This window comes from Syngnathoides biaculeatus, chromosome 3, assembly GCF_019802595.1.
Source record: "Syngnathoides biaculeatus isolate LvHL_M chromosome 3, ASM1980259v1, whole genome shotgun sequence".
Lineage (NCBI taxonomy): Eukaryota > Metazoa > Chordata > Actinopteri > Syngnathiformes > Syngnathidae > Syngnathoides > Syngnathoides biaculeatus.
In genome coordinates, this window is record NC_084642.1 from 26,208,336 (window position 1) to 26,219,500 (window position 11,165).

At 41.8% G+C, this 11,165-nt stretch overlaps 1 long non-coding RNA gene across 2 annotated transcripts in view; it reads left to right on the forward strand.

Moving 5' to 3' along the window:
* The window catches only part of LOC133497861 (uncharacterized), a 50,306-nt gene extending 39,525 nt beyond the window's left edge, over positions 1 to 10,781 (forward strand). Inside the window, exons 3-6 of one of the 2 annotated variants that reach the window (XR_009794130.1) lie at positions 1,407 to 1,523; positions 1,581 to 1,732; positions 8,038 to 8,170; positions 8,262 to 10,781. This is a non-coding gene — a long non-coding RNA (uncharacterized LOC133497861). The remainder of the gene's footprint in view (positions 1 to 1,406; positions 1,524 to 1,580; positions 1,733 to 8,037; positions 8,171 to 8,261) is intronic. The other variant, XR_009794129.1, reaches the window with a different exon arrangement.
* The last annotated feature ends 384 nt before the right edge of the window (positions 10,782 to 11,165 follow it).

The following is an 11,165-nucleotide window of genomic DNA, read 5'->3' on the forward strand; positions in this document are numbered from 1 at the left end:
AGGTCTGGGCGGTTGACACAAAACAGTTGGACAGTGTGAGGAGCAGCTGTGATGAAGTGATGACGGTGAGAGTTGGGTTACACCGTGAATTGGTTTCCAGCTAATCGCAGGGCACAGACAAACAAACAAACAAACAACCATTCACACTCACATTCACACCCACAGACAACTTAAAGTTTTCAGTTAACTTACCATACAGTTTTTGGATTGCAGGAGTGCACCTGGAGAAAACAGGTGTATATAGACGACTGGTTAGAACATCCACCTTACAGTTCTGAGGACCTGGGTACAAATCCTGTCCAGCCTGTGTGGAGTTTCAATGTTCTCCTCTTGCTTGTGTGCGTTTTCTTCAGGTATTCCAGTTTGCTCTCACATCTTCAAACGATACATAGTCATCCTAATGAGGTTAAGCTGTTCAGAAAATGGGTGGCTCTATACTGGATATATTGCGATTTGATCGGTGATCAGTTTTTTTAAACTTGCTAGTCTGTGGTCGAGCCTAAAAATCCTGATCGTGCAAATTCTTGTAAAAGGAAAAGAATGCCTCCACTCAATAAAGGCTGGTCAGCACTCATCAAGAGTTGCAGATGGTAAGGTGATAGCAGAAATCTTATGATACCTTCATAATTAGATTAATGTAACAAAAACAAAACAACACATAATAAAAACGTGATTTGCCGCCTATGGATAAATATATCCAGTGCACTGCGTGGATTTAACAATAATGAGGAAAATGTCCCAAAAATAATGTGAAAAGAAATCATGATAAAATATGTATGCACACATTTATAGGACTACTTTATGCACATACAAATATTGAATAAGCAGAATGAATATTGTATGGTACTGCCCAGTATTTTTACATCCACTAGAGCTAATCCATTCAATGTTCTGCTAATATATCTTTACATGAGTGATCCTCCCAGAAGACAACCGAGGTCAATAAATAATTCTACTTAATTATAGCCCGGGCGTCCATCTTTCTGTGTCTCCAAACTCTGCAAGAGGCATGTACTATTAATAAAAAAATGCTCATTACAACTCTTGACAGTGTAGATTCAAACGTTTTTTTTATCACACTACATTTCAAATAAAAATTATTTGATAGTAATCCATCGCAAAGCAGACAGTGATATTTCCAATCAATTGTCAGGCACCCATACTGCTGATATGTAAATGTTCAAATGCAGGGGGAATTGGAAGTTAATGATCAGTTAAAAGGAGGTTGAAATGTTGTATCTGGTTTCTTAGCAACTGAACTGATGCGGCTACCAATCATATTATGAACATTTGTTTTTACTCCCGTTTTCCACAATTCCAAAGTAAAAGATTACAATGTCATACACAATATGCAACAAGAGCCTGGTCCCCAAGAAACCTACAATCTCTGCTCTGAATGATTACAGGCCTGTTGCCTTGACATCTAAGGTTATGAAGTCCTTTGAATATCTTGTGCTGGACCACGTCAAGAGCGTCACAGGTCCCCAACTGGACCCACTGCAGTTTGCCTACTGAGCTAACAGGTCTGTGAATGATGCAATCAACATGGATCTGCACTTCATCCTTGAACACATTGACAGGATGGGAAACTACGCAAGGATCCTGTTCATGGACTTCAGCTCTGCATTCAACACAATCATTGCCAAACTCCTCACCTCCAGTCGTCTCCAGCTCAGCATCTCTTGCCACCTGCCAATGGATCTTCAACTTTGTGACGAGCTGGTCACAGGAGGTGAGGTTGGGGCACACCAACTCATCCACACACCATCAGTACTGGGGCACTCCTACGTTGTGTCCTCTCCCTGCTGCTGTTCTACTCTATATAAATGACTGCACTTAAACACACCTAGCTGTCAAACACTTGAAGTTTGCAGATGACACCACAGTCATTGGGGTCATCAAAGATGGTGACAGGTTTTTGTATCGACAGGAAGTGGAGAGTCTGGAGCTTTGCTGTGGCTGTGATGTGCCTGTGTGGGTTTTCTCCGGGCACTCCGGTTTCCTTCCACATCCCAAAAACGTGCAGCATTAATTGGAGACTCTAAAATATCCCTAGATGTGATTGTGAGTGACGCTTTTTGCCTCTATGTGCCCTGGCTGGCAACAAGTTAAGGGTGTATCCTGGCTCCTGCCCGTTGACAGCTAGGATTAGCTCCAGTATTCCTGCAACCCTCATGAGGATAAGCAGCTAAGAAAATGGATGGATGGATGTGGAAATAACTCGGGCGCCACTCCTGATAAAATGAGATGCTGGCGAAATGGCTTTGACTAAGTTGTTGCACATACATGGGATATTTTAAGGCTCCGTCACACCATGACGTTCTGGTCAACGTCCTCTGAACATTTCAATCGTTCTATTTTTCAGCGTTCTCAAACACGGATGACACATGTGGCGTGTAATTAACGTGTGTCTAACGGATGACTTAAAGTTTGTCTAACGCACGAAAAGCGTGTCGAACACACGCAAAGCGTGTAACAACGACCAAATGAGATACCCCTAAAAAGCATTAGCATGTGCAAACATAAACGAGTGTGTTGAGCATGTGACCAATGGGTGAATAACGACAGAAAAGCATTTTGCTGGCGTGGAATTTTTACAGTGGAACCGGCACTAAAACGTTGGAAAGTTCATAGTCACTTCAGTTGTTGTCGTGAGTTAGAACAGTGAGCATCATGCCGGCGAGAAGAAAAAAAGTTAGGGCGCAGACTTCAGCAACTAGCGCTGCTAGTAAGAAAGCTAAGGCTCTTTCATCACGAACAATGTGTTTGGAGGAAAAATAACAGCAGGAGGAAGAGCACGTCCGCGAAGTCACGCACCATGTGACACCCCCTGGGGACACTAAACACCTTGTAAACCCCAGTGAGGACGGTCTGACAAAGAGACAAAAGAAGCAGTGAAAGGATTGCAGGATCCTGGACCGGGCTGTTGAGGATAGTCTGGTGGAGTTTTTCCGCAAAAACGAACTGCTGCTTTCTGGATCTTCCATACTAGGTGCTCTCTACTGTAGCTTAATATTAAATGGACCTTGCTTACAAAGCATCGGTTTATATACCCATATGCATAGAAGTTTGGGAAACGCTCAAATGACGCTCAATGGATGCCAAACTACGTTCGTTTCACTTTAGTTACACGCTGTGTGTGCTAGGGAATTGTTCAGTGGTCGTTGACATGTCGCCGGTGAGTCGTTCACTGCAAAACAAACGATTAAGTAACAACCAAGTAAAGCTAGAGTTATGACTGCCTAACGATAGGCAAACGCGTGCAACGCTCGGCGAACCTTAGTAAAACGTTCCACGGATGTTCTTGAACGTTCTGCAATGTTTAAAATTAAACGTTGATGAACGCTGGTCTCGGTGAGAACTTTTGAGCATGTTCCAAAAACATGCAACACTAATTGGATAATCTAAATTGCCCCGAGGTGTGAATGTGGCTGTTTGTCTCCATGTGCCTTGCGATTGGCTGGCAATCAGTTCAGGGCGTATACCCTGCCTGTTGACAGCTGGAATAGGCTCCAGCACTCCCTGTGACCCTCGTGAGGATAAGTGGCAAAAGAAAATGGTATGGTAACATTTTGGTAACAGTCACAGAGACTAACGGCTACAAGCACGAGCAATCTGGCAATAATTGAACTTTCTTTTTTTTGACAATTGTGCAAAGCATTCAAGCATTTAGAGGAGTTAGAGTGCCTAATAGAGCAACAGTCCAGTGCAATGACCATTGTGCAAAGGATGCCAGGATTTCAAGGAATGCATGCAGTTTAAAGGGACAAGTCATGTGATAATCTGGAACAGTGTGGACTGGGCAAGTGTTGCAGTTTAATTTTAAATTAGCTTTTTTAAAAAGCCTGCTTAAGAAAGTAATCGGGAGGAGGAAAAAGCTGTTGGAATGGCTCCTTCTTTTGGTTTGCATTGTTTGGTAGCCCCTACCTGTACTTGAGGGAAGGAGTTGGAAGAACTGGTGACCAGGACATGGAGGTTCTGAGAGGATTTTGTCTGCTCTTGTTGTAGTTTGGGTAGTGTGCAAGTTCTCACCAGTTTTGATTGCAGTCGGAGTTGGTAATTTTTTTGTGGCAGTCCCAAACCAGACTGAGATGGAGGTACACAGTTCTGATTCAATTATCGCTGTGTAGAACTGTCTCAACAGCTCTTTTGGCAGGCCATGCTTCCTCGGAAGCTGCAGGAAGAACATCCTCTGCTTGGTCTTATAGAGGATGCAGTTTATGTTGATCTCCCAGATGAAGTCCTGAAAGACTGTAATTCCCAGGAATTTAAAACTCTCGACAGTTGACATAATACAGTTGGACAGCATAAGGGACACGCAGTGATGAAAGATGCCGCTTGAAATCCAGAATCATCTCTAAAGTCTTTAGTGTGTTCAGCTGCAGGTTGTGTCAGCCACACCAAAGCTCACGACTCTCCACTTCCTGTTGACAATGCAAACTTGTCTCCATCTTTGATGAAGCCCATGACTGTGGTGTCATACGGGGTGCTACAACAGATTACAGGCTTTACAGTTGCTTAACCATACCAACCAATCACATGCGTGTTCAGACACCTGTTTCAGTCCATCAAATCTGTATCTCAGGCCATAATCTCTGACTGCGGGAAAACTATAGAGAGACAAAGAGAAACGTAGCAGGGAAGAGAGGAAGTGACTCAGTGTGGAAGTTGAGTTAAAAAAAAAAGGGATAAAACATTTGCAAAATTGGCGCTTAAAGTCAGTGTAACATGTTTAAGCCTCTCAGTGGGAAGCTCTTACTGGGAGAACTCATTAAAACTGTATATATGTAAAATGCCATTATAAAACAGAGCAAATATTTTGCAAAAACATAACCTCTAAAATGGAGTTATATATATATATATAGGACTCCCCGCGACCTTTGTGAGGATAAGCAGCTAAGAAAATGGATGAATGGATATATATTCATTCAAATACTCAACTGAAAAGTCATTGTAACTTTACCACTGACACACTTGCATGGGGCTCTGTCTCCGCCGTTGGGGCCCCTCACTTTTATGGGAAAAAGGGATCTAGGGAACTTAAAATGGAAATGTTACATTGTCAGTTGCAATGATTAATTGCAAACGTAAATGACAACGGCAAACTCCACAGGATCTTTGTCAAGTTGACAGTTGCGTGGTGTTGATAAAACATGACACATTTCCACAGCACCTGGGGAGCAAGGTCAGCACTGCAGAATTTCACAAATACAACCATTAAAAAAGACAGGCACACAGACATGATGAGACCTAAAAATAGACCGTTACCGGTACTCTTTCTATCCCAAAGGGATACATGTTTTCAATTATGGACATTCAGGTTAGGATTAACATTTGTGCCATGTGACCCTGCATACATGATTGGCAGAGAGCTGGGCAAGAGGAGGACAAGTGGCTAGGGGTTTCAGGGACAAAAGACCCACTGAAGAGTCAAAGAAATGGCTGAGGTGGTGGCAGTGATTCACATGCAGTGCAGGAGGCCTGTCTGTATCACCAATAGCCCTCCCCCAAATCCCAGGAGGGCATGGGGAATTGATGAAACAAGCAGGAAGGCCTAATTAAAGGCTCTCAGCTCAAACGCATTGATGTATTACATCTATTATGCCTCAGTTCAATAGGTCCGGCAGGCGGGGGTTGCTGCGGCTGCCGAGTCCCGCCAAACAAACTGAATAAATAATGGCAGCTGAGAGGGAGCGAGTGAGAGAGCGGCACAGAAGAAGACTGAGAGATGGTCAGATGAGCTCAACAAGCACAGTTGTGATGAAGCCGCCAAGAGCCACGGGCATGTCAAACACACGCCGAGGGCTCCATTAACAATCACAATGCAAGCAAAAATACTCTTTAATATTCCACAATCATCCATCTCAATACGTACATTTTGAAATAAACACATACTAGAACCACTTACACAACAGAAAGAGATTTAATGCAAGAGACCTGTCAGAAACATGCTTGTCCTATACATTTAATGACGTACTGATTAGCACTTTCAGATGCGTGAGACAATAAATATTCTAGACCTAAGCAAAGGATTGAAGTTTCTTTGAACGTTATTAAAAAGCAGTGTCAGATTTTGACATGTGCAAATGAACGTGGTGTCAAAACATACTCTAAACTCCCCAAATATTTGCTTCCTGATAACGTTTTTTTTTTCTTTCTCATGAGCAGTGGATCATTTGCATTTTTATGGGGAATTAGTCTTTAGAGTTTCGGGGAGAGGATCATGCATTGCAAGGTGACATCCCATTACAGCATGTGCATGTATTTAGAGGCATAGCAGGGGAACCGGTAGGGTCTGTAAATTATGAAATACCAAGTAGCCTAAAAACAATAAGACATTAAAAATACAAAAAAGGTTGTTTTTCATTTTCCTTAAACAATGCTCAGGTTTTTCCCAAATTGATTCTGTATCTAAATAACATTTCCCCTCTCACCTGCCCCATTTTGATATTTATTCTTTTTAAAGTATTATTGTTGCTTGCTTCTATAACCAATGAATTTCCCCACTGTGAGATCAATAGTCTTCTTCATCTTGATGATAAGAAAATCGGCATGCTATGTTGACATGGCTCAGTGCATAATGAATTTGTGTTGAGAGCTTTAACGATGCTCTATCTTGAATTGCATCCTCGTTTGATGCCACAGCTCGTCAAATCTATTTCTGGAGAGAAACAAACGAATCATCGCAATCGTTGAAGGGATTAATAATTCCTCACCTGACCAGTCAGATGGGACAGTGGTATGTTGTTGTGTAGAGAGTTTCCCAGCATATAAATGTATACTGTGTATTTATTTATTTAGTTAGTTATTGTGGCACGGTGGCGCAGCTCTACAGCATTGGCCTCACAGCTCTGAGGACCAGGGATTAAATCCCCACCCCACCTGTGTGGAGTTTGCATGTTCTCCCCATGCCTGCGTGGGTTTTCTCCGGGCACTCCGATTTCCTCTCACATCCCCAAATCATGCATTAATTGGAGACTCTAAATTGTCCCTGGGTGTGATTGTGATTGTGACTGTTGTCTGTCTTTGTGTGCACCGCGATTGGCTGGCAGCCAGTTCAGGGCGTACCCTGCCTCCTGCCCGATGATAGCTGGGATAGGCTCCAACACTCCTGTGACACTCTTGAGGATAAGTGGCTCAGAAAATGGATGAATGGATAGTTAGTTATTGTTGTAATATGATGAACACTACATTAATTTTTGAGTTGATATTTATTTCCCCACAGGGACATTTCTCTCACAGCCATCTGAAACAGTGACAGAGTGCTCAGTATTGAACATGAGACATATAAAATATAATGAAATGCACATATCCTCTCCCTGAGCATATGAGATGTCATAAAGTACAGTATACATAAAAATAACAATTAACATAAAACCTGGCATGCATCCAACCATTTCCACCCAACTGAATTAATGCTTTGTGTGGTTAGGTTGTGTAAGAGGCTCTGTTCCGTCAGGACAAGATGACAATGTATAATGCAATCGTCTATCACAGGTTGTAGGTGACGTCTCTCAAATATTGCAAGATTCTGGATGTGCCTGTGCGACAATTAGTGTCGATTTTGAGAAAATTAAGATTTGTTATGTGAGCTGGTGAGGGGGAATGAGAATACACCTTACCTTGAAAATTATAATGCCCAAAATAATAGTTAACATCAGTTCATCCACTTTCGGCGCAGCCCATAGTCACTAGGATGAGAGGTAAACTGGAGCCAATCCCAGATGACATTAAGTGAGAAGCGGGGTACACCCTGGACTGGTCACCAGCCAGTTGCTGGAGGGCACATACAGACAATATATATACACATGCTTGAAATACATTTCTCAGGTGGAAGGAGGGAGTCTTTTGGTAGATCCTGTAGGTCGTGTATTCTTGACAGGTCAATCAAAATGCTGTAAAGCTATGACAACAAAAAAGTGCTCTGCTCAGAAAATGGCTGGCTGCAAAGTTAAGTAATGAAACAAAATGAAAATATTCACAGAATATTTTCCCATGCAATTGTGTACAAGGCAGTATGTGGAATATAATTCTCAGATGAAGACAGTAAATCCAGCAAAACCATATGAGCTGGATTCCGACTGTATATACAGCAGCCAACTACCCAGAGTGTGGGATATCAAAACCAGGACATTGAAAAATTCATCAGAAGTGGTTCTGGCAAAATTAAGTAAGAATATCTGTGTCTCTCTTTGCGTCTGTGTGTCTGAGTGTTGCTGTGACAGTGTGTAAATATGTGCCTTTGCTTGTCTTTGGATCAGATTTGGAGACAAGCTAGAACAGTTGCCTTCACAGCAGTGTTGTGAGAATGGATGCGAGCGGTTTCTGAGCAACTGTGACTGATGGCGTCTGTTAGCAGCGACAGCCGCAGAGAGGACGTCTTGTACTGGCGGCGGGGGGAAACTGAACCTTCCGGAAACGAGTATGGACTCAGGGTGTCTGCTGAAATGCCAGGACAAGCAAGGCCAATTGACAGTCCTTCAGTCTCCTGACGCTTCTATCGCCTGCACATCTCACTTTTTGTGATTAATTTTAACATGAACACTCTGCCTTCCATCCATTTACTTCCTAAAGACCTTCAAACATGCCTACTTTCCACTTTTGGAGTCAGATATTTTTTGAGTATTTTACAACATGAAATCTACAAAATCATTCAAAAGAAAACTATATTTTTCTGGTTGACAATTCATAAAATTACCAGAGGGGCCACTCAAAGTGTGTTGTTGGGTCTTTTGCAACCCACCCGCCGTCAGTCCATCCTCCCTGATGTGTTGATTTAACAACAATTTATGACGTTTTTTAGTCTGTTTTAATAGACAGCCATCAGGGAAAAAGATGCATTCTTCAAAAGAGACAATTGTTATTGCAGCATTTTGTGCATGTATGGCTCATGCGCTGCTGAACTTCATTTATTTTACGTCAGGCAACCTGTTGGACAGCTAAACGGTCTCGGGAGGCTACATAGATTACACTTTTCAGCATTTGTGATTAAGATATAAGAGATAAATATCCCAGGCAGTACAATGTAGACAGAGTGAGTCATTTCCTATTATTGTGGTGTATGTGCATGCATTGCTCCATGTGTGTGTATTTTACTTCAGGCACCTTGTTTGGCAACTAAGAGATCTTCAGAAGAGGTTTTGTCTATGCTAGGTATATGTTATTTCTGTGCCATCATTCCCGCTATGCAATTTTTGTTGCACCACCGTGTGTGACAGAACTGGATATGAATCGAGCATTCACTGATTTAAAACAAAAAAATCAAATTCTGAAAAATACTGCAAGATTTTAAGGGAGCTGATATGCTTAATCAGCATTGTGTCATCACCGTGAGTAGGGGCTTGGGCGAAAACTATTAAAAAAAAAAAAGTTACATACTGTTAAGGTTAATTAAATTTAACTTAAGGTTGATTTAAACAGAGGTTTGTGGTTTCACAGTTTTGTGTCCAGCCAGTACAGAGCAGATTGCATTTGATTCACTGGTGTTGTTGTCCCATCAATGTCTGAATTCTCACCCAAATTTAATGGAAGCAAGTGAATGGTACCAATCCCGATGATAAAGGAGGCCATACACGAACAAAGCCATCCCATGAAAACACAACATCTTGCAGGGCTGAGAGTAAATTCATTGAAGCAATTGTTTTACAATAATTTGCACCAGAGATTCCCAAATTCATTTGTGCTGAGCTACTGGGAATTAGTTTTAATAAATCTTTTGGGGGCAGCATGCTGTGGAGTGTTTAGTGCATCTTCATAGTCGAGGGAGGTTGGTTGGTTCCTCCCACACTATTAGGTTAAGTGACAGGTGCAAATAAATGAATGGTCAAACAAAGCATTTGAACGAATGTGGGAAAAACAAATCTCTAAATCACAGATTTTTTTTTTTTCATCTACATATTACGTGTAACAAATGTTTGTTAAAATGTATTTCAAAACAAAACATTTTATTTTATTTTGTTCAGCACTAATGTCCATTTTGTTTCCTTTTCATCTGGACATATAATATAAACGGAGCAGTACAGACATTATCCTGTAAGAAAATGAAACCATGGTCACTTGCCTGATTAATGCATGCATATTCATCTTCCTCACTCCCTTGCAAATCATTTCCCCACTGTTATTCTCTTTGTCTCTATTGCACAAAATTGTCTGGATTCATGCTAAGGAAACTCTAGCTGGAATTGTTAGGGACAGAGTGTACTGTAAGATGAAAGAAGTTTCACTTTAAATTGCTTTATTACCAACCCAGTCAATCTGTTTCCTCAACCTGCTTGTTTACTTGTCAAAACATTTTTGAGAAATCCTGATGAAGCAGAAGAGTGGCAGACATAGGCAGCATCAAAACTATCTCCCCTTGGGAAGCCGCTGCAGCTGGTTGCAGAGTATAACAAATGTTGCACCTCCGCCTGATCAAGATCTGCTTCGTTGGAGTATCTGACATCTCCTCCACCGTTTTCTTAATTGACATGCTTATGCATGCTTCTCTGAATATCAAATACCTGTCATAACATACTAGTGTTATTGTCGTGGCATCAGGAAACTGCCACTGTTAATGGGTGTCTTTTGAGAGGTTCATTTGTCAAATGCTGCATCCAAAGGGTGCAACTCCTTTCTTAATAGAAAACTTTCCTTTACTTCCTGAAGAGAAGTGACTTAGGACTTATTAGAACATGTTCTACTATCTATGAATGTGTGTTCATTACGATCCCATCATATGAGATTTCTAGGATATGAATGGCACTGGCACACAATGAGCTTGTTGTGCAGTGTTGTAAAAATACTTAATCGCATGGCACAGGATGGTACATTCACTTACTGACATACTTGCTGTTTTTAATTTGATTGATCACTATGCTTTATGTATCTAATAATACAATACCATAGACTCTTGATGTGTTCCAATTTACAGACATTGGTGGTTATTTAACCACCACAGAAACACTTATGTAATGCAGCCCTATGGGGGCACAAACCAGTGCAATCTGTAGGCCGGTCCCAAGCCCGGATAAATGCAGAGGGTTGCGTCAGGAAGGGCATCCGGCGTAAAAACTGTGCCAAACAAATATGAGCGTTCATCTAAAGAATCCCATACCGGATCGGTCGTGGCCCGGGTTAACAACGCCCTCCCCCGGCACTGCTAACCTGCAGGGCGTCGGTGGAAATTC